This window comes from Somniosus microcephalus, chromosome 32 (genome assembly GCF_052327205.1).
Source record: "Somniosus microcephalus isolate GS21.2 chromosome 32, FLI_Smic_1.0, whole genome shotgun sequence".
In the NCBI taxonomy this organism is placed as follows: domain Eukaryota; kingdom Metazoa; phylum Chordata; class Chondrichthyes; order Squaliformes; family Somniosidae; genus Somniosus; species Somniosus microcephalus.
The window spans coordinates 40,627,338-40,653,866 of NC_141018.1; the positions used below are offsets into that span (position 1 = coordinate 40,627,338).

At 44.6% G+C, this 26,529-nt stretch overlaps 1 protein-coding gene across 3 annotated transcripts in view; it reads right to left on the reverse strand.

The window, feature by feature from the left end:
- The window catches only part of tjp1a (tight junction protein 1a), a 229,205-nt gene that overhangs the window by 143,227 nt on the left and 59,449 nt on the right, over positions 1-26,529 (reverse strand). The window contains exon 1 of one of the 3 annotated variants that reach the window (XM_085972495.1): positions 25,795-26,155. The exons of the other annotated variants lie outside the window; for them this stretch is intronic. The gene's annotated coding sequence lies outside the window, so the exon portion shown is untranslated. Of the gene's footprint in view, positions 1-25,794; positions 26,156-26,529 lie in introns of those variants that run through there. 3 annotated transcript variants of the gene reach the window in all.

A 26,529-nucleotide genomic window follows, 5' to 3' on the forward strand; every position in this document is an offset into this window, starting at 1 on the left:
TAAGGTATCTTTATGTCTTGTGAGGCTGATAATCTGTGACACTGCTGCAGGAGCTCCTCAGGTCAGTGTCCTAGGCCCAACCATCTTCAGCTGCTTCAATGACTTTCCCTCCATCATAAGTTCAGCAGTGGGGATGTTCGCTGATGACTGCAGTGTTCAGCGCCATTAACAACTCCTCAGATAATGAACCAGTCCATGCCCGCATGCAGCAAGACCTGGGTGACATTCAGGCTTGGGCTTATAAGTGGCAGGTAACATTCGCGCCACACAAGTGCAGGGAATGACTACCTCCAACAAGCGAGCAGCTAACCACCGCCCCTTGACATTCAACGGACCAACCATAAAAATACTGTCGCTACAAGAGCAGGTCAGAGGCTGGGTATTCTGCGGCAAGTGTCTCACTTCCTGACTCCCTAAAGCCTTTCCACCATCTAAAAGGCACAAGTCAGGAGTATGATGGCATACTCTCCACTTGCCTGGATGAGTGCAGCTCCAACACAAGATGCTCAACACCATCCAGGACAAATCAGCCCACTTGATCGGCACCCCATCCACCGCCTTAAACATTTACTCCCACCACTGGCGCAACACGGCTACAGTGTGTACCATCTACAAGATGCACTGCAGCAACTTGCCACGGCTTCTTCGACAGCACCTCCCAAGCCCACGACCTCTACCATGTAGAAGGACAAGGGCAGCAGGCACATGGGAATACCATCACTTCCAAGTTCCCCTCCAAGTCACACACCATCCTGACTTGGAAATATATCGCCGATCCTTCACCGTTGCTGGGTCAAATTCCTGCAACTGCCGACCTAACAGCACTGTGAGAGTACCTTCACCACACGGACTGCAGCAGTTCAAGGCGGCGGCTCACCACCACCTTCTCAAGGGCAATAAATGTTGGCCATGCCAGCATAGAAACATAGAAAATAGGAGCAGGAGTAGGCCATTCGGCCTCTCGAGCCAGCTCCACCATTCAATGCGATCATGGCTGATCATCCAAATTCAGTACCTGGTCCCTGCTTTCACCCCATACCCCTTGATCTCTTTAGCCTTAAGAAATATATCTAACTCCTTCTTGAATATATTTAATGTGTTGGCCTCTACTGCCTTCTGTGGTAGAGAATTCCACAGGTTCACCACTCTCTGGGTGAAGAAATTCCTCCTCATTTCTGTCCTAAATGGCCTACCCCTTATCCTTAGACTGTGACCCCTGGTTCTGGACTCCCCGACCAGCGGGAGTATCCTTCCTGCATCTAGTCTGTCCAGTCCTGTCAGAATTTTATAAGTTTCAATGAGATCCCCTCTCATTCTTCTAAACTCCAGCGAGTACAAGCCCAATCGACCCAATCTCTCCTCATAAGTCATTTCTGCCATCCCAGGTATCAGCCTGGTGAATCTTCGCTGAACTCCTTCCATGGCAAGAACATCCTTCCTCAGATAAGGCAACCAAAACTGCACACAATACTCAAGATGTGGCCTCACCAAGGCCCTGTGCAACAGCAGCAAGACATCCTTGTTCCTGTACTCGAACCCTCTCGCTACGAAGGCCAACATACCATTTGCCTTCTTAACCGCCTGCTGCACCTGCATGCTTACCTTCAGCGACTGGTGCACAAGGACACCCAGGTCTTGTTGCACTTCCCCTTCTCCCAATCTATTGCCATTCAGATAAAAATCTGCCTGCCTGTTTTTGCCACCAAAGTGGATAACCTCGCATTTATCCACGTTATATTGCATCTGCCATGCTTTTGCCCAATCACCCAACCTGTCCAAATCATCGAGTTTCTCGGCATCCTCCTCACAGCACACGCGCCCACCCAGCTTTGTGTCGTCTGCAAATTTGGAGATATTACATCTAGTTCCCTTCTCTAGATCATTAATATATATTGTGAATAGCTGGGGCCCAAGGACCGATCCCTGCGGTGCCCCACTAGTCACTGCCTGCCACTCGGAAAAAGACCCGTTTATTCCAACTCTTTGCTTTCTGTCTGCCAACCAGTTCTCTATCCAAGTCAATACCTTGCCCCCAATCCTATGTGCCTTAACTTTACATGCTAATCTCTTATGCGGGACCTTATCAAAAGCCTTCTGAAAGTCTAAATACACCACATCCACTGGTTCTCCCTTATCTATTCTACCAGTTACATCCTCAAAAAATTCCAGATTAGTCAAGCACGATTTACCTTTTGTAAATCCATGTTGACTTTGTCCGATCCTGTCACTGTTTTCCAAGTGCTCTGCTAGTACATCTTTTATAATGGACTCTAGCATTTTCCCCACTACCGATGTCAGGCTTACCGGTCTGTAATTCCCCGTTTTCTCTCTACCACCTTTTTTTGAATAGTGGGGTAACATTAGCTACCCTCCAATCCATGGGTACTGTTCCAGATTCCATCGAATGCTGGAAGATGATCAGCAAAGCATCAACTATTTCTAGGGCCACTTCCTTAAGTACCCTAGGATTTAGATTATCAGGCCCTGGGGATTTATCGGCCTTCAATCCCATCAATTTCCCTAACGCTATTTCCCTACAAATACTGATTTCTTTCAGTTCCTCCCTTTCATCAGACCCTATGTTTCCCGACATCTCTGGGAGGTTATTTGTGTCCTCCTTTGTGAAGACAGAACCAAAATATGTATTTAATTGGTCTGCCATTTCTTTGTTCCCCATTGTAAATTCCCCTGATTCTGACTGCAAGGGACCTACGCTTGACTTCACCAATCTTTTTCTCTTCACATATCTATAAAAGCTTTTACAGTCAGTTTTTATGTTCCCTGCAAGCTTACTCTCATATATTCTATTTTCCCTTTCTTAATTAATCCCTTTGTCCTCCTTTGTTGAATCCTAAACTGCTCCCAATCCTCAGGTTTACTGCTTTTTCTGGCCAATTTATATGTCCACTCCTTGGATCTTATGCTATCCCTAATTTCCCTTGTTAGCCACGGTTGAGTCACCTTTTTTGTTTTATTTTTATGCCAAACTGGGATGAACAAATTCTGTAGTTCATCCATGCGGTCTTTGAATGTTTGCCATTGCCTATCCACCGTCAACCCTTTGAGTGACATTCCCCAATCAATCCTACCCAACTCGCGCCTCAGACCATCGTAGTTTCCTTTATTTAAATTTAGGATCCTAGTCTCTAAGTCGACTACTTCATTCTCCATCTTAAATGAAGGATTCGATCATATTATGATTGCTCCGACCCAAGGGGCCTCGTACAACAAGATTGCTAATTAAGCAACACCCACATCCCGTGAATGAATAAAAAATATGGAATACCCATTGGGAACTGGGTCAAGACTGAAACACATTATCTTGCTCTATCTCCTACTGCATATTTTTTGAGAGATTGGTCCAATGATCTGTTCTCAGCAATCAAATGTACAGTGTGCAATTCAGAGGAGCTTGCTGAAGTCCAAAATTCCATTTGAATAGTTGAAATCCATAAATAGGGTTCAGGAAGGTTGAAGTAGGTTATAACAATCTGGTCGACCGCACAAGTAGACATAAATTTCCACCGCATAGAACCCATTCCCTTAAGGTTTGGGAGGCAAATTCCCCTAAAATCAACAAGTATTGACTAAATTTAATAGTCAGATATCCTTCGCATATGGAAATAATATATAAAAACCACAACAGCACCTTCATTTGCATGAAAGAAGGCCTGTCTAATATAGTACTTTGTGAAAAACATAGCAAAGAGTATTTTAAAACGAATCTAATCTCAGGATTTAGAGAGCATTTCTAAACCCCTTGAACTGCAAGCTTACAAAATCATGTGAACTCCATGATTAGATTACACCCTTGTAATTTACTTCATGATGCCCATTATTGCATGTTAGTCTTCAATGATGTAGATTCTACACAATTATTTAAACAAATGTTGAGATTTTTGTCATCTTAACCATTAACCTTTCAATCTGAATAATCTGGAGGGGCGGGGGGGAAACAAACCTTATTCTGCAGCAAGATTCAAGTATATTCCTGTAATATATGGAGGAAAATTAAATTGGGCCTTTTGGCACTTTTTGCAATTTAAAATTATTTATATTTAGATATTAGCAGATTCTCCATAGGTTGCTGGTAGTGAGGTGGAGGGTATACTCTATAAGAAAGTGCAACATGGAGTAAGTATGGTACTTACTTTATGCAATAATGTAATCTCATGTAATCAAAATATTCAGTTAGGAATTCAGGTGACCAAAATGTCACTCATCAATAAACCATGATGTGCACATACAGAAGGAATCAAGACCTGTAACGCAGTAGTCCCTGTCCCATCAAACAGAAGCTGGCCAAAAATTACTTAGGCAAGTTAATATTTACAAAAAGAGGAAGGTTAAAGTGGAATCAATTTCAGCATTAATGGAGTTATAACTCATGGAGGACTGTGGCTCATTTTTAACTAGATGGCTGCACTTGTAAGCTGCTCATTTAAAAGCAATACAACCAGAATTACCTGAACTGCTCTTGACCATTAATGCCCAAAAGTTGGTGCCATTATAGGGCTGAGTGCACTGCAACTGTAAATATGCACTCAATCATTGCAAGTTGACATATTTATCAATATTATTATTTTTTTTGTTTATGGGATGTGGGCGTCGCTGGCAAAGCCAGCATTTATTGCCCATCCCTAATTGCTCGAGAAGATGGTGGTGAGCCGCCTTCTTGAACCGCTGCAGTCTGTGTGGTGAAGGTACTGTTAGGGAGGGAGTTCCAGGATTTTGACCCAGCGACTATGAAGGATCGGCGATATATTTCCAAGTCAGGATGGTGTGTGACTTGGAGGGGGTGGTGTTCCCATGCGCCTGCTGCCCTTGTCCTTCTAGGTGGTAGAGGTCGCGGGTTTGGGAGGTGCTGCCGAAGAAGCCTTGGCGAGTTGCTGCAGTGCATCTTGTCGATGGTACACACTGCAGCCATGATACACCGGTGATGGAGGGAGTGAATGTTTAAGGCGGTGGATGGGGTGCCAATCAAGCGGGCTGCTTTGTCCTCGACGGTGTCGAGCTTCTTGAGTGTTGTTGGAGCTGCACTTATCCAGGCCAGTGGAGAGTATTCCACCACACTCCTTACTTCTCCCTTGTAAATGGTGGAAAGGCTTTGGGGAGTCAGGGCGTGAGACACTCGCCACAGAATACCTAGCCTCTGACCTGCTCTTGTTGCCACAGTATTTATGTGGCTGGTCCAGTTAAGTTTCTGGTCAATGGCGACCCCCAGGATGTTGATGGTGGGGGATTCGGCGATGGTAATGCCGTTGAATGTCAAGGGGCAGTGGTTAGACTCTCGCTTGTTGGAGATGGTCATTGCCTGGTACTTGTGTGGCGCAAATGTTACCTGCCACTTATCAGCCCAAGCTTGAACGTCGTCCAGGTCTTGTTGCATGTGGGCATGGACTGCTTCATTATCTAAGGAGTTGTGAATAGCGCTGAACACTGCAGTCATCAGCAAATATCCCCATTTCTGACCTTATGTTGGAGGGAAGGTCATTGATGAAGCAGCTGAAGATGGTTGGGTCCAGGACACTGCCCTGAGGAACTCCTGCAGCGATGTCCTGGGGCTGTGATGATTGACCTTTAACCACCACAACCATCTTCCTTTGTGCTCGGTATGACTCCAACCAGTGGAGAATTTCCCCCCCCGCCGATTCCCATTGACTTCAGTTTTACTAGGGCTCCTTCATGCCATGCTCGGTCAAATGCTGCCTTGATGTCAAGGGCAGTCACTCTCACCTCACCTCTGGAATTCAGGTCTGTTGTACATGTTTGGACCAAGGCTGTAATGAGGTTGGGAACCAAGTGGTCTTGGTGGAACCCAAACTGGGCATCAGTGAGCAGGTTATTGGTAAGTGCCGCTTGATAGCACTGTCGACGACACCTTCCATCACTTTGCTGATGATTGAGAGTAGACTGATGGGGCGGTAATTGGCCGGATTGGATTTGTCCTGCTTTTCGTGGACAGGACATACCTGGGCAGTTTTCCACATTGTCAGATAGATGCCAGTGTTGTAGCTGTACTGGAACAGCTTGGCTAGAGGCGCGGCTAGTTCTGGAGCACAAGTCTTCAGCACGACAGCTGAGATGTTTTTGGGGCCCATAGCCTTTGCTGTATCCAGTGCGCTCAGCCGTTTCTTGATATCACGTGGAGTGAATCGAATTGGCTGAAGACTGGCTTCTGTGATGTTGGGGACCTCAGGAGGAGGCTGATATGGATCATTCATGCGGCACTTCTGCTGAAGATGGTTGCAAACACTTCAGCCTTGCCTTTTGCACTCGCGTGCTGGGCTCCACCATCATTGTGGATGGGGACATTCATGGAGCCACCTCCTCCCGTTAGTTGTTTAATGATCCACCACCATTCACGACTGGATGTGGCAGGACTGCAGAGCTTTGATCTGATCCGTTGATTGTGGGATCGCTTAGCCCTGTCTATAGCATATTGCATCTGCTTTTTAGCATGTAGCAGCTTCCCCAGGTTGGCACCTCATTTTTAGGTATGCCTGGTACTGCTCCTGGCATGCTCTTCTACATTCCTTATTGAACCAGGGTTGGTCCCCTGGCTTGATGGTAATGGTAGAGTGAGGGATATGCCGGGCCATGAGGTTACAGATTGTGGTGGAATACAATTCTACTGGAATTTTTTGAGGATGTAACTGGTAAAATAGATAAGGGAGAACCAGTGGATGTGGTATATTTGGACTTTCAGAAGGCTTTCGATAAGGTCCCACATAAGAGATTAGCGTGTAAAATTAAGGCACATGGGATTGGGGGCAAGGCATTGACTTGGATAGAAAACTGGTTGGCAGACAGAAGGCAAAAAGAGTTGGAATAAACGGGTCTTTTTCCGAGTGGCAGGCAGTGAACTAGATGTAATATCTCCAAATTTGCAGACGACACAAAGCTGGGTGGGCATGTGTGCTGTGAGGAAGATGCCAAGAAACTCCAGTATGATCTGGACAGGTTGGGTGATTGGGCGGAAGCATGGCAGATGCAATATAACGTGGATAAATGTGAGGTTATCCACTTTGGTGGCAAAAACAGGAAGGCAGATTATTATCTGAATGGCAATAGATTGGGAGAAGGAGAAGTGCAACGAGACCTGGGTGTCCTTGTGCACCAGTCGCTGAAGGCAAGCATGCAGGTGCAGCAGGCGGTTAAGAAGGCAAATGGTATGTTGGCCTTTGTAGCGAGAGGGTTCGAGTACAAGAACAAGGATGTCTTGCTGTTGTACAGGGCCTTGGTGAGACCACACCTTGAGTATTGTGTGCAGTTTTGGTTGCCTTATCTGAGGAAGGATGTTCTTGCCATGGAAGGAGTTCAGCGAAGATTCACCAGGCTGATACCTGGGATGGCAGGAATGACGTATGAGGAGAGATTGGGTCGATTGGGCTTATACTCGCTGGAGTTTAGAAGAATGAGAGGGGATCTCATTGAAACTTATAAAATTCTGACAGGACTGGACAGACTAGATGCAGGAAGGATGTTCCCGATGGTCGGGGAGTCCAGAACCAGGGGTCACAGTCTAAGGATAAAGGGTAGGCCATTTAGGACAGAAATGAGGAGGAATTTCTTCACCCAGAGTGGTGAACCTGTGGAATTCTCTACCACAGAAGGCAGTAGAGGCCAATTCATTAAATATATTCAAGAAGGAGTTGGATATATTTCTTAAGGCTAAAGGGATCAAGGGGTATGGGGAGAAAGCAGGGACCAGGTACTGAATTTGGATGATCAGCCATGATCACATTGAATGGCGGAGCAGGCTCGAGGGGCCGAATGGCCTACTCCTGCTCCTATCTTCTATGCTTCTGATGGCCCATAGCACCTCATGGATGCCCAGTTTTGAGCTGCTAGATCTATCCTGTATCTATCCCATTTAGCACCTTGGTAGTGCCACACAACATGATGGAGGGTGTCCTCAGTGTGAAGACGGGACCTCGTCTCCACAATGACTGTGTGGTGGTCACTGCTACCAATACGGTCATGGACAGATGCATCTGCGACAGGTGGATTGGTGAGAACGAGGTGAAGTAGGTTTTTCCCTCGTGTTGGTTCTCACCACCTGTCGCAGGCCCAGACTGGCAGCTATGTCCTTCAGGACTCGACCAGCTCGATCAGTAGTGGTGCTGCCGAGCCACTCTTGGTGATGGACATTGAAGTCCCCCACCCAGAGTACATTCTGTGCCCTTGCTACTCTCAGTGCTTCTTCCAAGTGGTGTTCAACATGGAGGAGTACGGATTCATCAGCTGAGGGAGGGCGGTAGGTGGTAATCAGCAGAAGGTTTCCTTGCCCATGCTTGACCTGAAGCCATGAGACTTCATGGGGTCCGGAGTCAATGTTGAGGACTCGCAGGGTCACTTCTGCCCGACTGTATACCACTGTGCCGCCACCCCTGGTGGATCTGTCCTGCCGGTGGGACAGGACATACCCAGGGATGGTGATGGAGGTGTTTGGGACATTGAAAGGTATGATTCTGTGAGTACGACTATGTCAGACTGTTGCTTGACTAGTCTGTGGGACAGCTCTCCCAATTTTGGCACAAGTCCCCAGATGTTGGTGAGGAGGACTTTGCCGGGTCGACTGGGCTGGGCGTGCCGTTGCCGGTGCCGATCGATGCCAGGTTGTCTGTCCGGTTTCATTCTTATTGTTGTGTTTTGTAGCGGTTTGTTACAACTGAGTGGCTTGCTTGGTCATTTCAGAGGGCAGTTAAGAGTCAACTACATTGCTGTGGGTCTGGAGTCACATACAGGCCAGATCAGGTAAGGACGGCAGATTTCCTTCCCTAAAAGGACATTAAACCAGATGGGTTTTTACGATAATCCAATAGTTTCATGGTTATCATTACTAATACTAGCTTTATAATTCCAGCTTTATTTAATTAACTGAATTTAAATTCCCCAGCTGCGATGGTGGGATTTCAACTCACGTCTCTGGATCATTCGTCCAGGCCTCTGGATTACTAGCCCAGTGACATTGCCACTATGCTACCATTCCCATATTACTATGCTACCATTCCCATATTACAATTGTAAGTGTAAGCAGTATAGATTAACCATAGGCCAAAAATAAAAACCCTAGCTTAAAGCTAACTGTGCAGAAATATGATTTGAATCGACCAGTGTAAACTTTCAGATCCCAATCCCTGATCATTTGTTCCGCCAAGGAAAACATTGTCTGAGCTGGTAATTTCATAACATCCTATCCACAACCTAGTTCAGACCGAGTGGGAATGTTGCAGGTTACATCCAATTCACATCAACCTGATAGCATTAAATCTGGATCAAGTGAATCCAAACTCAAACAGTGTCAATTGTTTCTCATTAGTATGTTGCTGAAATAACTTTCAAGCCCCACTGCAATTAGGGTAAAGTCAATTTGCAATTCAGAAAAGACAAATTTTCACATAGAAGATGTCTACATTTTCTTCAATGAGGAACCAGCTTTCTTAAGAACATAAGAAACAGGAGCAGGAGTCGGCCATTTGGCCCCTTGAGCCTGTTCCGCCATTCAATAAGATCATGGCTGATCTTCTACCTCAACTCCACTTTCCTGCACTATCCCCATCTCCCTTGATTCCCTTAATATTCAAAAATCTATCGATCTCCGTCTTGAATATACTCAACGACTGAGCCTCCACAGCCCTCTGGGGTAGAGAATTCCAAAGATTCACCTCCCTCTGAGTGAAGAAATTTCTCCTCCTCTCAGTCCTAAATGGCCGACCCCTTATTCTGAGACTGTGACCCCTGCTTCTAGACTCCCCAGCCAGGGGAAACATCCTCCCTGCATCTACCCTGTCAAGCCCTGTAACAACTTTGTATGTTTCAATGAGATCACCTCTCATTCTTCTAAACTCCAGAGAATATAGGCCTAGTCTACTCAATCTCTCCTCATAGGACAATCCCCCCATCCCAGGAACCAGTCTGGTGAACCTTCGTTGCACTCCCTCTATGTCAAGTATATCCTTCCTTAGGTAAGGAGACCAAAACTGTACACAGTACTCCAGGTGTGGTCTCACCAGGGCCCTATATAATTGCAGCAAGACGTCTTTACTCTTATACTCAAATCCTCTTGTAATAAAGGCTAACATACCATTTGCTTTCCTAATTGCTTGCTGTACCCGCATGTTAACGTTCAGTGATTCGTGTACAAGGACACGTGAGCAGCGAGATGTGGTCTCCTCTACATTGGGGAGACCAAACGCAGATTGGGTGACCGCTTTGCGTAACACCTCCATTCAGTCCGTAAGGGGGACCCCGAGCTCCCGGTGGCCTGTCACTTTAATTCACTGCTCCACTCCCACTCAGACCTCACCATCCTCAGCCTCTTGGACTCAACATAGAGTTCAACAATTTCAGATCATAACCTCGGCCCCTATCACATATATATTTTCTTTTTTTTAATCCACACTTTGTTTGACCTTTTTTTCTTCCCTCCCACAGGGCAGCTGTCCTTCATTCTGCCAGCCCAATTCACACTTCATCTAGAGCCATCCTTTGTTCCTGAACCTGTCTCATTACCACCTCCTCTCGCCTTGAATATCTCTTAATGTCTCTCAATCTCTCCTGCTTTCTATCCTATCACTGACCTTCCCTTTTGTTCTTTTATCCCCTCCCCCTTTTCCAAGCCCCGAAACTTGCTTTCCATTTCCTGCTTTTTTCCAGTTCTGACGAAAGGTCTTCGACCTGAAACGCTGACTCTGTTTCTCTCTCCACCGATGCTGCCTGGCCTGCTGAGTTTTTCCAGCGTTTTGTGTTGTTATTTTGGATATATTACATTTGGTCCCCTCATCCAAATCATTGATGTAGATTGTGAATAGCTGCGGCCCAAGCACTGATCCTTGCGGTACCCCACTAGTCACAGCCTGCCAACCCGAAAATGAACCGTTTATTCCTACTCTCTGTTTTTTGTCCATTAACCAATCCTCAGTCCATGCTAGTATATTACCCCCAATCCCATGAGCCCTCATTTTGTTTAATAACCTCTTGTGTGGCACCTTATCAAATGCCTTCTGAAAATCCAAATATATCACATCCACTGGTCCCCCCTCATCTATTCTGCTAATTACAACCTCAAAAATTTCTTGGCCGTATTACCTTTAATGGGCACTTTGACGCTGACCCATAACCCATAATCTTACAGCAGATGCCAAAACCCAAGTTCATGCCATTTCTAAGCACACATCAAATTTATTAGGGGACTGGGTAGCACAGTGGCTTAGATACCAGCCTTCTGACCATTCTGATCAAGGGTTACACACACAAAGATGACAACCGGTCATTTCTCTTTTAAAATACTAACTGGCCCACTGTGCATTCCCTATTGTATTCCAGGATAAAAGTTTCCTTTGTTGGCTGTAGGGGACCAGTGAATTTGGGCAAACTTCGTCAAGCTCTCACGAGGGAACAGCCAACGGCACCAAACTGCCCCTAATTCAACACAAAGTGACACCAAATTGGCAATCTGAATCAGAGGGTAGAAATTGCCTGCTGTGGGAACTTGGGATACATTGTTCGAGCAGAGAAGAGGCTTTAGTGTGCATCTAACCACAATCTGAAAGGACGGCTTGATGTGGACGTTAGGCGCCTGGAATACAAATATTCAATGTCCCAGCACCAACATTAGGAGCGTACAAAGTCACAAAATAGTTCCCAGCCATTATCAGGAGTAATCATATAAATCACAAACATTTTACAACTATCATCAATTTTACAAGATTAATAGATCCCAATAAAGGAAGGATATCACTCGGGTAGTAATCTTCCCATCCCAACTTTCTGATGGAAGAAGCCAATCTAAGAAAGAAAAAGAACTTGCATTTATATTAGTAGCTTTCATGACCCAGTATGTCCAAAAGCACTTTACAGCCAATTAAGTACTTTTGAAAAAGGTCCATCACCACCTTCTCAGTGCAAATGGGAATAGGCAATAAATACGGCCTTGCCCGGTGTCGCCAGCATCCTGCAATTAAATAAAAACTGCCAGTAATTTCCCCCTCCCCCTCCCCCTTTTACAGGATACATATCCCTGCAATACTTGGACTGGTTCTTACAGCACAGGTCATTTAAACATGAACTGTTATAAGCATCACCACAAAACAATTGCATTTTAAATCTGTGCAGAAAGGAGTAAGTGAAAATATATAAAAGTGAGGATATGCAATTGGTAACTTGTGGATCTAACAAAACAAAGCACAGCTGTGTGACAGGAGATACTGTGAGTTGTGCTCTCGCTCCCAGTCAATACAATACAATACAATACAAATCGCTTTATTGGCATGATAAGGTACATCTTATGTTGCCAAAGCATCAAAATACATTTATGGTTGAACACATAAACGCGGTTCCATTCATACAGTGTATAAACAGGTATATCCCTGAGTTTATAAATATATTTTCGCCTTGTTTATATATACTCTTGTCTTAGTTTACTGGTTGTCCCTCTGTTCATGGCAAGCTGTAACATAGTGTGCCGCCAGTGTTACACAGCTTCTCTCCTCCCCCAGTAGGAATGGGAGTTTTTGGTTGTCAGTCAGATTTCTGAATTCAGGGCATATTTGTGAGAATTTTTGATAGAAATTCTCTCTGATGCCCTGATATTTTCCACAGGCTGTGAGGTCCCTGATTTCCAGCCAGGATGTTGTGCGAGAGTCAGCACTCGGTCACATCCTACCAGATGGCACAGAACAGCACCGGCAAAAGCCTACAAGCAGGTTCCTCATCAACTTGGCCACATGCAGACTCAGGGAGAAAACCTTTTGCAGTACTGTCCTTTTAGCAACATCATTAAGGAGCTTTTACACTGCAAGAGTGCCATTGCCAGCGTAATACTCCCACCATCTCTGGCACTCACTGATATAAAGCAGGGCAGGTGCACAGGCCTACATTTTTATGCATCTTAAAAGTATTGTTAGCTCTCCCCAAATCTAGGTGTGCAGATTCAAGCTTGTGCTGCCTCCTACCAACGACTGATAGTGCACCTGATCATTTGCATGTCAAGGTTCTGCAAAAGCTCACCACAAAGAACACACTTTCTTTTTTATTTGTTAAATCTGTAAATTTTGTCCCCAAAAAAACTACAAAATACTATAAACGTTAAACAAAAACAGAAATATGTTGGAAACACACGGGTCAGTCAGCATCTGTAGAAAGAATTGACAAGCGAATGCATTGAGCGCAACCCTTTCTCAGAACACATGTTAACTTGGCTGTTCTCTCCGTCGATGCCAATTAACCTGTGAGTTTCCTACATTTTCTGTTTTTGTAACAATTTAATAAATTACAACTTAATTTGAACTAAAATGCATCTTTCATGTATAATTCATTGAGCACCCTGCAGACTGCATTAACAAAATAACTGAAGGAGTTGCAGAAACAAATTAGTCACCATGAGCATTATGTTCAAAATTCTAAAGATGCACCAGTTAATGGGGTTAAACCAATAAGACAATCTTTAGAAAGAAAAATATTATCTTGGATACATTTTGTTTCTCAAACTGTACTACATACAAAAATGTAGTAATAATGTCAGCATGTCACAAAGTTTCAGATTGCCCGTTGATATAAATCAAATTAAAACTGGAGTGAAAACAAAAGGATGGACTCTGCACAGAGATTGTTGTGATAGCTTATTTACTCTGGTGTGTACCTAACGCTATAAAAGTCAAAAAGTAACAGCATTCTTCCAGTCATGTCCTCAATTATAGTGTAAAAACCAAACAAGAGATGCGTGTTAATAGGCTCGATACTAAATTTCTCAATTGCTTTTCACAGTCTATAATAACCATTTCTCAGTACTGTACCTCCTTTAAAGTGATTTTGTGCAGTAATTTAACCAAGTTTCTCCTTTGGCTCAGTGGATGAAGCACCATGTGTTACTGGTTCATAAAGACCAGAATGTTCCAGTTCAACTGCCCAGAATTGCCCATCTCAGCTCTCACTTCAAAGCTTCAGCATGCCAGGGCACAGGGATACAGGAAATAATAAACACCAACCCTGGCAAGGCTTCCAGCTCCTGATCAGCTAGCCAGCGAGCATCACTAAAAGTCCATTTGTGTGGATACTGTGCAAGGCCAGGATCAGGCTTGGTTATCATTCTCCACATGGCCTGGTCAGCCCACCAGCATTAACTGTCCATGCTCAGGAGGAAGGTGATGCAGCAGAGTACAGAGGCATCTGCTAGACATGCTATGGCTTCAGGTTATAGAGGCATGGCTCTAAGGGAGTCTGGCTGCATTAGAGATTAGAGAATCAGCAGGTAATGTTCAATTCAAAATAGTTAAATTCTCAACTAATTTCTGAAGAGTCAAAATTCAACCTATCTTTATGATGTCCTTCTTGTTCCAGCTCTAAATCTACTCGAAGTTGTGCAAATCTGAGACGGCCTCCAGCAAGATACCATTCTCTAACCATAATCATCTGCACACCAACATAAAACACAATCCCAACGGTCAAATAGGAACCGCTACCTGCAGCAGATTACAGGAAGGCCAAAAATCTCAACATACCAGTCCCTCTGTGAGGCTTCACCAGAGAGGCTGCAGATACAAGGGTACACATTCACATACACCCCACACACCACCACCCCATCATCCAGCTCTTCTAGGTACAAAGGCCAACGTTTGTAATTGGGGGGGGTGACCACAGTCAAACCCAATCCTGTCCCCACACAATGGTCACACACTTACACTCCTAATAAAGTGATGGAGATTGCAGAAACACTGCCCAGTTTTTCCTGTGCAACAGAGAATGCCGAGACTATTTTTAGTTCCCCTATTTCCGCCTCAGTTGAGTCGCACTGATAACTCAGCATTGGTCGGAGTCACTGTGGCTCAACCAGCCACTGGATAAACACGCTGAGCCATTGGGGAGCTATTACTGTAATCTACTTTAGCCCTCAGCAGGTTCAGCAGAGATTTTGTAACTACCTAAAAAGGTTCTCATTTTACTCTTCACTTTGCATACTACTACAACAACTTGTATTTATATAGCACCTTTAATGTAGTAAAACATCCCAAGGTGCTTCACAGGAGTATTAAAAAATTTAAAATTTGACACCGATCCACATAGGGATAATTTAGGGCAGATGACCAAAAGCTTGGTCAAATAGGTAGGTTTTAAGGAGTGTCTTAAAAGGAGGAAAGAGAAGTAGCGAGGCGGACAGGATCAGGCAGGGAATTCCAGAGCTTAGGGCCGAGGCAACAGAAGGCACAGCCACCAATGGTTGAGCGATTATAATCAGGGATGCTCAAGAGAGCAGAATTAGAGGAGCGCAAGGCAGGGAAACCTGAACACAGAGAGCACTTAAGGTACATTATTCCAATAGGCTGTTCAGCATGTTGTGACCAACACTTGCATTAGAACAAATAATGGGCAGGTGAAAATGAATGACATGTGAGCTCAATGTGTGTGTTATGCACCTAAAAAGGCATTTAGGCCGTGCCAATAACGCACAACTGACCCAATTATCTCATTTTCTCCACACCCAAGACAGATACCAGTAATAGGAGTTCACCCAGAGAGGTGAAAGTTGAAACTTTGACATACACATTCCTTTTTTGGGCCCTATTTCTGAAATATTTTCAATGTGTTTTAAGACAGTCTGAGCTTTCCTAACTTTAGCATCAGACAGCACAAGCCAAGTATTCAGGATTTCCAATACATTCTCCCTGGTACCTAATGAAAGTAAGGAGTCAACAACCATCACAGCCAAGTCAAACTCTCTCCACACCCAAAGCACTTACAGCAAGGGTCATTGGATAACCATCAGCTGATTTCTGGATGAGATCAGCTACCTCAGCACAGACCACAGTTCGACCCCCGAGCCCTTCCTAGTCCCTGTGACTCTACTCTTACCGAATAAACCAGCTGCATATATATATTTAATCCAATAACTCATTGAATTATGTATCCAAGGGTACTCAAGCGTACTGGATTTCGCTGGCATCTTGATGTGTATAGGTTGAAAAGAAAATCAAATAAAATGGGAATTCTAAAATCTGTATTAAAATTATATCAAAGCCAAATCTTCAGAATGGATGAGATCACGAGATTGCCAAGCTAATTAATATTCTTCACGGTCACAGTGATACCATACCTATAGGTGAGGAAAACCCAAAGAAAAAGAATCAAGTGGATAAATTGAGATTGCTGGGAACCTGACTGGAACCCTATTCGACAACAGTCAATCTAAAGATGAACGACAGCAGTACCAGATCAGGTACCCTTCGTATTGTAAAACTCATATATATGGATGAATGAATGGAGGGAAAGGGGAAAAGGCATTGATTTAGCACCTCATTGCACACTCAGGATGTTCCAGAGCACGGCATAATCAATTAATTACTTTTTAAGTGCAGTCACTGTTATGCAGCCAAACGCAACAGCAAATCTACAAATAGCAAGGCCCCAAACAACAAACAAATGAACAACCAGGAGAATCTGTTTTTGGTGGTGGGGTTGGTTGAGCAAGGAATGTATTCCAAGACACAACAACTTGCATTTATATAGCACCTTCAACGTAGAAAACCATCCCAAGGCACTTCACAGGAGTGTTATCAGCCAAAATTTGACACCGAGCCACATAAGAAGATATTAAGACAGGTGACTAAAAGCTTGGTCAAAGAGGTACGTCTTAAGGAGCATCTTAAAAAAACAGACTTGCATTTGTGTAGGGCCTTTCATGACCTCAGAACGTCCCAAAGTGCTTTATAGCCAATTATGTAAATAAAGAGAGGGGTAGAAGGGCAGAGAGGTTTAGGGAGAGAATTCCAGAGTTAAGGGCCAGCCAGCTGAAGGCACAACCGCCACTGAAGGGGGCGAAAGATATTGGGGATGCACAAGAGGGCAGAATTGGAAAAATGTAGAGTTCTTGGAGGGTTGTAGGGCTGGAGCAGGTTACGAGGAGGGAGGGGGCGAGGCCATGGGGGAATTTCAACACAAGGATCAGAATTTTAAAATCGAGGCGTTGCTGGAATGGGAGCCAATGTAGGTCAACGAGCACGGGGTGATGGGTGAACTGGAAGAATTCCCTGCTCTTCGAATATGCCACAAGATCTTTTATGTCTACTTAATTCGGAGTGTGCATAATATCAAGGATGACACCAACAGAGGTTTAATCTTTCCTCAAGAATTTTGGCAATATCACTCCTGCTCCATATCCAAGAAAACAGTATTCTACAGGTACATATGAAAGCAAAACAGAGGTGACAGTCAGCAGAGATATTGAGGCTCAGGTAGTGCTGCCATTGATACAATCTTTGCAGCTGGGCTGCTGGAATAGTGACAGAAGAGACAACAGTTCACCTGACAATAAAGAGCTGCCTCCACGTGTGAAGTGTGCAATCCTTAACAGGTGCAATAAACACCAAAGGGACTGCTGCAGGTACAAAGTCCTCGGGAAAAGATTAACGGATATCCATTCAGACTAAGGAGATTTGACGCCATTTCTACTCAAACTGCTTCTCAAGTTTAATTTTCAAACTGAAAAAATCCAATAACATCTACAACGCAGAATTACACAGTACTGCACTTTGAAGTTCTTTACATATTGCTTCGGAAAATGGCTTTACACTTACATGTAGTCTGTCTAACCATCTCGTAGCTTTACAAAATTTCTTCTAGTTGTCGGATTTTATGCTTCCAGGTTGTGTACCAGACATAAAGCTGTCAGTGCATAGACGACTCACGACTTTACACCCAGGACAAGTCAGATTTCACAACAACTAGTTTTTATAAACCTAACAATGAGATTGAATTTGAATGCAGACCAGACAATCAATTAAAAAACGAGGTTTAGCTTGCACATTCCTGCAGAATTTATGCTGAAGTTAATTGCTCAACCTGATGTAAACCTTCCAGTTTGTAATTCCAGAAAATGAATGAAGATATAGGAAATTCTATTTTGAAATCTGATTCTAATGAATAAAAAATGCTCAATTAATACAAAATAGGCTGCAAATTCAGAACAACTGAAAATTTGCTATACTTCCTAAAACGGCCCATGTCAATTTACAGACCCGTTACTTGTTCTGTAGAACTGCTGAGTTTTAAAAGCAAAGCCCCAAGCAAGCGGTAATTCCAGATTACATTCATGGTACTTTTTGCAAGCTCACACTGGAACAGAGTTTAATGTCAGCACTTTACAATTCCATTATTCAATGTATAATGTGAACAAAATGCCACCAAGCTTGCTATACAAGGAATATGCCCAGAGTACTCCAATAATGGAAATTTAGTTTACAATTAAACAATTTTCTTAGCACCCAGATTTCTGCAATTTTTTCTAGTTACACAGCAGAAACTGTTTAAAATTCTTACAATATTTCGAGCACTTGTTACAGTTACATACACTCTCGAATTATTTTAAAATTTATCATCACTGCATGACTCCACCGATGGCTAAGGCAATTAGCAGCTGAGCCAGAGACCACCAAAGGCCCAATTTCAATCCTCAGTCTGTGCTGAATTCGCTCATTACAACCAGAGCAGTAGTAGGCGCTCGACAATTTTCCCTATTAAAGGCTTCCTGATCCCAATGATTAGACAACGACCCTTGACCCAAAAGTGTCTCACTGGACAAGTGAGTACGGAATCAAGCTCAGCAGTGATACGCCTGCATAGCTTGACACTTATGGTCTCAGCGGAGAGATGAAGGTACCGGATGGCGGCCAGTCTGCAGAACAAATTCCCAGCAAGAAGGCAGCACCTTCAGGAGGAGAGAAAATTGACAAGAAAAAAAAGGAAAAGAGATTCACTAGCGTTTAGAAGACGGAGGGGATCTCATTGAAATGTATAAAATTCTGACAGGGCTAGACAGACTGGATGTTTCCCCTGGCTGGGGGGGTCTAGAACGAGGGGTCACGGTCTCAGGTTACGGGGTAGGACATTTAGGGCTGAGATGAGGAGAAATTTCTTCACTCAGAGGGTGGTGAACCTGTGGAATTCTCTATCACAGAAGGTTGTGGAGGCCAAGTCACTGAATATATTTAAGGAGAGATAGATTGATTTCTGGACACAAAGGGTATCAAGGGGTATGGGGAGAGAGCAGAAATATGGTATTGAGATAGAAGATCAGCCATGATCATATTGAATGGCAGAGCAGGCTCGAGGGGCCGAATGGCCTACTCCTGCTCCTGCTTTTCTATGTTTCTAGATCTGCACTCCTGCCTATCATTTGATCCTAGCTGTTTATAACCAAACAATGTTGTCCAATAGAAATTGTTGACTCGCCACAGGTGTGACCACAGCGCTATTGTTTCAGTCACATGCACTGATTTTAGCACACACAGTGCAGGTCTATTCACGTGTATATTTACTTGAACATCGCATCATCACCCCACTCTGCCATTGCAAACTACAGCCCATCTCCAACCTCCCTTTCCTCTCAAGTCCTTCAATGTTTCATCACCTCAAACCAGTGAAATATTTTATAGGCACATCAATAAAAAAAGGAAGGTTGGGATGGGAATAGGGCCATTAAGGGATAGACAGGATAATACCACAGGTAACGATATAGAGAGATGGCAGAAATATTAAATAATTATTTTGCTTCAGTATTTACCAGGGAGATAGAACAGGTGGACATAACATTGGATGATGAGATTAGTAATGAAATAATTGCATTTAAAATAAAAAAGGGGATATATTAAATAAACTAATCAAACTCAGAGGATAAAACCCCTGGTCCGGATGGATTGCATCCACGCATTTTAAAAGAATCTAGGAAAGAGATAGCAGAGGCATTACTACACATATTTAATAATTGATTAGATAAAGTGCCAGAGGACTGACAGATAGCTAACGTAATACTGATATTTAAGAAGGGGGATAGAACATGCCCAGGGAATTATAGACCAGTCAGCTTAACATCGGTGGTAGGAAAAATAATGGAATCCCTACTAAAGGAGAAAAGCATCTAGAAACCAAAAACATAGTAATGAATAGTCAGCGTGGATGTCAAAAGGGAAAATCTTGCTTGACCAAACTTACTGAATTTTTTGAAGAGGTAACAGAGAGAGTAGACAAGGGTAATGCAGTAGATGTAATTTATCTAGATTGTCAAAAGGCCTTCGATAAGGTACCCCATAATAGACTGATAAACAAGGTCAGAGAATGCAGAGTCAGGGGACAAGTAGCAGAATGGATAGCTGGCTGGCTTCAGGACAGAAAGAGTAGGAGTAAAGGGCACAGTGGCAGAAGGTGGGTAGTGGTGTTCCACAAGGATCAGTGCTGGGACCACTGCTGTTCACAATTTACAGTAACGATTCAGACTCTGGAATCAAAAACACAATTTCTAAATTTGCAGATGACACCAAATTTGGGGGGGGGGGGGGGGGGCGGGGGGATAGCCAATACTGAGGAGGACTGCAACAAATTGCAGGAGGACATTAATAAACTTGCAGAATAGGCATATAATTGACAAATGAAGCTCAACACAGATAAATGTGAGGTATCACATTTTGGTAGGAAGAATAGGGAGGTCACATTTCTTGGAGGGTGCGAGTCTAGGTGGGGTAGAGGAACAAAGGGATCTCGGAGTACAAATACACAAATGACTAAAAGTTGCGACAGGTTAGCAAGAAAAGGTGACCAAGAACAGATCTTTTGGGGAGTGCTGGAAGTAATGGTGTAGGGGCAGGAAGAGAAGCTATTGCTGGAGATGCTATGGCTATGATCGGACAGGTAAGGGTAGAACTAAGTGAGGGCAGTCGCACTGAGCAGTATAATGGAAGAAAGGTGTTGAAGGAGAATGATTTCGGTGACCATGTATTGAAAAGTAGGGAAGTTATGCTAAACCTATATCGAACCTTGGTTAGACCACACTTGGAGTACTGCATGCAGTTCTGGTCACCATTTTATAAAAAGGATATAGGAGAGGGTTCAGAGAAGGTTTACAAGGATGATACCAGAAATGCAAGGGTATGCATATCAGGAAAGGATGAACAAGCTGGGTCTCTTTTCTCTTGAAAAAAGGCTGAGGGGGTGACCTAATAGAGGTCTTTAAAATTATGAAAGGTTTTGATAGAGTGGATAGAGAGAGAATGTTTCCACTTGTGGGGAAGAGCATAACTAGAGGCCATCAATATAAGATAGACAGCAAGAAATCCAATAGGGAATTCAGAAGTTACTTCTTTACCCAAAGAGTGGTGAGAATGTGGAACTCGCTACCACAGAGAGTGGTTGAAGTGAATAGTATAGATGCTTTTAAGGGGAGGCTAGACAAGCATATGAGGGGAAAGGGAATAGAGGGTTACGCTGATAGATTTAGATGAGGAAAGACGGGAGGAGGCTTGTGTGGAGCATAAACGCCGGCATGGACTGGTTGGGCCGAATGGCCTGTTTCTGTGCTGTATATCCGGTGTAATCTTTCCCACAACTCCATGTTAGAATCTCCCAATCAGGTTTCCTTTCCTGCCACAATGACCTCTCTGCAGCCGTTAACATGGTCACCTAAATCATTCTCCTTCAACACCTTTCTTCCATTATACTGCTCAGTGCGACTGCCCTCACTTAGTTCTACCCTTACCTGTCCGATCATAGCCATAGCATCTCCAGCAATAGCTTCTCTTCCTGCCCCTACACCATTACTTCCAGCACTCCCCAAAAGATCTGTTCTTGGTCACCTTTTCTTCCTATTTACCTGCTACCCCTTGGCAACCCATCCACAGATGTAGGGTCAGGTTCCACATGCACGCTGACGACAGCCAGCACCACCTCTCCACCAGCTCTCTCAATCCCTTCACTGCCTGTGTCAGACTGTGATGTTCAGTCTTGGACAAGCTGAAATTTCTTCCAGTTAAACTCCATGAAATCTAAAGCCATCATCTTCGCTCCCCACCACAAACTCTGTACCCTCACCACCAATTCCATTCTCATCCCCAGGTACTGTCTCAGGTTGAACCAGACTGTTCGCAACTTCGGCATTCTATTTGACCCTGAGCGGAGGTTCCGACCCCATATCTCCTCCATCACAAAGACAGTAAGTAACATCACCCACCTCCACCCCTGCCTCAGCCCATCTGCTGCCAGAACCCTCATCCATACACATCTCCAAATTCTACTGCTCCCAATGCGCGCCTGCCCAGCCATCCATCCTCCACCGTCGTAAACTTCAACCCACCCTAAACACTGCTGCCTGGATCCTATCTCGCACCAATTTCATCAGCAAGTGATGGAAGGTGTCATTGATAGTGCTATCAAACAGCACTTACTCACCAATAACCTGCTCACTGATGCCCAGTTTGGGTTCCGCCAGGACCACTCGGTTCTAGACCTCATTACAGCCTTGGACAAGCTGAAATTTGGACAAAAGAGCTGAATTCCAGAGGTGAGGCGAGAGTGACTGCCCTTGACATCAAGGCAGTATTTGACCGAGTGTGGCATCAAGGAGCCCTAGTAAAACTGAAGTCAATGGGAATCGGGGGAAAACACTCCACTGGCTGGAGTCATACCTAGCACAAAGGAAGATGGTTGTGTTGGTTGGAGGTCAATCATCACAGCCCCAGGACATTGCTGCAGAGTTCCTCAGGGCCATGTCCTAGGTCCAACCATCATCAGCTGCTTCATCAATAACCTTCCCTCCATCATGTCAGAAGTGGGGTTGTTCGCTGTTGACTGCAGTGTCATTCACAACTCCTCAGATAATGAACCAGTCCATGCCCGCATGCAGCAAGACCTGGATGACATTCAGGCTTGGGCTGATAAGTGGCAGGTAACATTCGCGCCACACAAGTGCCAGGCAATGACCATCTCCAACAAGCGAGCGGCTAACCACCGCCCCATGACATTCAACGGCATTACCATCGCCGAATCCCCCACCACCAGTATCCTGGGGGTCACCATTGACCAGAAACTTAACTGGACCAGCCACATAAATACTGTGGCAACAAGAGCAGGTCAGAGGCTGGGTATTCTGCAGCGAGTGTCTCACCTCCTGACTCCCCAAAGTTTTTCCACCATCTACAAGGCACAAGTCAGGAGTGTGATGGAATACTCTCCACTTGCCTGGACGAGTGCAGTTCCAACAACACTCAAGAAGCTTGACACCATCCAAGACAAAGCAGCCTGCTTGACTGGCACCCCATCCACCACCTTAAACATTCACTCCCTCCACCACCGTGTACCATGGCTGCAGTATGTACCATCTACAAGATGCATTGCAGCACCTCCCAAACCCACAACCACTACCACCTCCAAGTTCCCCTCCAAGTCACATACCATCCTGACTTAGAAGTATATCGCCGATCCTTCATCGTCGCTGGGTCAAAATCCTGGAACTCCCTCCCAAACAGCACTGTGGGAGTACCTTCACCACACGGAATGCAGCAGTTCAAGAAGGTGGTTCACCACCAACTTCTCAAGGGCAATTAGGGATGCGCAATAAATGCTGACCATGTCAGCGACGCCCACATCCCATGAACGAATTTTTTTTTAAACTCCCACTCACCCATTACCCCTGTCCTCACTGACCTACATTGGCTCCCGGATCCCAACACCTCAAAGTTAAAATTCTAGCCCTCGTGTTTAAATCACTTCATGCTCTCACCTCTTCCTATCTCTGTAACCTCCTCCAGCCCGACAACCTACCGTCGCCGCCCCCCCCACCCACCAAACGCTCCATTCCTTTGACTCTGGCCTTTTGTGTATCCCCTTATCTTCGCCCCACCATTGGCACCATTCCTTCAGCTGTCCAGGCCCCACCCTCTTGAATTCCTTGAGACCTTTTCTACATTGAAGGCACCATATAAATCTGTTGTTTAAAACAGCAATGTAACAATTGCAGGAAACCACCCTGAAAACTGCAACAATCTCACAGCTTAGTACTCAAGGGCATTTCTGGCCCATGCAGTTTTACAGAAAGTTGTCACCATTACACTTGCTGAATGCACTCAGTCCCAAACGTAAGCAGCATTCTGTGTATGATGGGGACAAGTACTCAAGTACATCAGTTGCAACACTGATTTCCACAATCTGTATTACTGACTTCTCAGAAATCCAGAGTGTTCAGGATATTGTGTTAATTGAGACACTCACCGTCACCTCCACCAGACAGGAAGCTCAAAAATCATGAAATATGTTCTGCAGCCACTCAGGTCACTAAAGGCAAATTGCTTTGTTGAATCGGGCTCACTCACTTCAGGTCAACAAGGGCACAGGAACAAAGCACAGCAACTTATTGGGCTACATTACTGTTTTGCAATGTCAACACTTCTTTACTTCTGTAACAGCTAGTCATCCAGTTTATCACTGTAGAAGACAATGATTTATTGTTGCATCTGTTGGTAAATTAAGACTGTTCAATACCTGGTTGTTTAAAATCAAGAAGCTAATCTGAAGATGAGTGCCAAAAAAAGAAACCAGACATCACACTATGAAGCAAGACTGGGCAGACACACACAAACTCAGCTCAGTAACACACCACATTGCACTTTATGCATTATAAACCACTGAAACAGCTAGACTCATCCCCATTCTTCCAACCATACTGCTCGAGGCTGGGACTAGTTCCACTAAAATATTACATTCGAATTTCTACACAGACCGACACAGCACAATGGCATTCATCACTGTGCAATGGATTCAGAAGCACATCAACGAGACATCTGATTTCAAATTTGTTCATGCATATTTAATATATGCTTCAGGTGTAAAATATAAATCAAAAACAAACTCAGCATGCATTTGGGAGATGCAGTCAGTTTAGTACTCCACCGTTGCATCATCAACACTTCAGCTCGTATCTTGCCCAAACTTATCAAAGTCTCTCCTCTCTCATCACTACAGATCTTAACTGAAATTAATTTGGACAGTCTTCAACCTAGTTTCTTGTAAAATTGCCAGTAGATAGAACACTTAGAGTAGGAAATAGTGCAACCAGAAGATTCTCGCGGGGCAGAGCCGAGGGAACTTGACTCTGCATCAAACAAGGTACCCCTGACTTGGTGAGACCCGATCGAATGAGCCTCACATTATGGTCATGTTATACTTGAAGTTGACTGTAAAACAAATCTTAAATTAGAATTCTGAAATACCCCAAATATATTTACATTTGTTTCAAATCCTGTTGCACAATGATCTAGCACAATTCTACACCCTTCCTTCAGTGCATGGGCTTCAAAATCCTCGCCTACAAATCCCACCATTGCCCTGATGCAACCTTTTCCAGCTCCATGTCCCAGCTTGCACCCTCTGCTCTTACAACTCTGGTCTGTTGTGCTCCCCCGTCACCATGTTCCACAATTCTCTTCCTAAACTCTACAATCTTACTACTCTCTCCCCATTTCAAAAATCTCTTCCAAGACCTCGCTCTCTGATTATGCCTTTAGCTACCTGAAAGATGCTATACAAGTGTCAGTTGTTGTATACTAACAAAGACAGAGCTTGGATGTGTTAAGCTTCCAGAAAATCTAACATATTTGCCAGTCTGTCTTGCTTACAGAACGAACAATTTCCATACACCTCAAGATATATGTAAATATACAGAAATCCAGCACACGGGTGAAACAGACCCAATCATCGCCTTTCCCTCTGGAACCCCGAGTTCAACTCAAGCCTTCAACTCGCTCCTTGGTTAAACAAGATTGGGCCACTTTCCTAGGTAGATGGCAAGTTCATTGCAAAATACCACTAGCACATTTCTAAAATGTACTTTCCATGTAAAATCTGAGGATTTAATATCTTGAATAAAAGGTCACTGGTTCAACATAATAAAGGAAAGTACAAGAAAATAAATTCGGTCCTGTCGCTTACTCTGTCAACGAGCTAAACTCAAGGAATTCAAGGCCGGTAAATACGTACGGTAATACACGCAGGCAACTCCAAAAAACCCGCTCGGATTTTCGCTTTTCCAGCTGTGCGTCGATGGAAACTCTAGGATCGGATCTGATTACTACTCTCATGGCGCAATAGATAGCCTTGCACAGCAAAATTATTCATCGCAACCTTTCTCCCTTTGCTGGGTTTCGAGTGCATACCATAAAGTTACATCATCGGATTGAAACCAGATCTAATCTCATTTTAGGACAACGTTGCTCAGTCCCGACGCGTTCTGACAAACACGACGCGAATCTACACCATGGAGCTGCTAAACACCTGAGAACTAATGAAAAACTATTCCATCCAAACACTAAACTGACACAAGTTGCTGAGTGAAAGTTACACTGGTGACACCTCGACCCAGCACCAACTCTACTGTGGCGCTGGGGACAGAAAACAGACTAGAGCAGCAAGGAATTCACCTCACCCCCACCCCGGGCAACCCAATCCCCCCCCAACCCCGGGCAATCCGCCTAACCCCCCACCCCGGGCAGCCCAATCCCCCCCAACCCCGGGCAATCCGCCTAACCCCCCCACCCCGGGCAACCCAATCCCCTCCAACCCCGGGCAATCGGCCTAACCCCCCACCCCGGGCAACCCAATCCCCCCCAACCCCGGGCAATCCGCCTAACCCCCCAACCCCGGGTAACCCAATCCCCCCCAACCCCGGGCAATCCGCCTAACCCCCAACCCCGGGCAACCCAATCCCCCCCAACC